This window comes from Petaurus breviceps, unplaced genomic scaffold (genome assembly GCF_028583685.1).
Source record: "Petaurus breviceps papuanus isolate PSGF00001 unplaced genomic scaffold, PetGlider_PUasm1.0 558, whole genome shotgun sequence".
Lineage (NCBI taxonomy): Eukaryota > Metazoa > Chordata > Mammalia > Diprotodontia > Petauridae > Petaurus > Petaurus breviceps.
Window position 1 is genome coordinate 1,648,256 of NW_027186376.1, and position 375 is coordinate 1,648,630.

A 375-nucleotide genomic window follows, 5' to 3' on the forward strand; every position below is an offset into this window, starting at 1 on the left:
AATGCTCTCGAACTGGAAGTCAGACCCAGGCCCCGAAATTGAATGCTCTCGAACTGGAAGTCAGACCCAGGCCCCGTAATCTAATGCTCTCGAACTGGAAGTCAGACCCAGGCCCCGAAATCGAATGCTCTCGAACTGGAAGTCAGACCCAGGCCCCGTAATCTAATGCTCTCGAACTGGAAGTCAGACCCAGGTCCCGAAATCGAATGCTCTCGAACTGGAAGTCAGACCCAGGCCCCGTAATCGAATGCTCTCGAACTGGAAGTCAGACCCAGGTCCCGAAATCGAATGCTCTCGAACTGGAAGTCAGACCCAGGCCCTGTAATCGAATGCTCTCGAACTGGAAGTCAGACCCAGGCCCCGTAATCTAATGCT

At 53.9% G+C, this 375-nt stretch overlaps 1 protein-coding gene across 1 annotated transcript in view; it reads left to right on the plus strand.

Annotated features, from left to right (window-relative positions):
- Nucleotides 1–375, plus strand: part of RBX1 (ring-box 1) — a 434,671-nt gene that overhangs the window by 249,257 nt on the left and 185,039 nt on the right. The gene's annotated exons all lie outside the window — the stretch shown is intronic.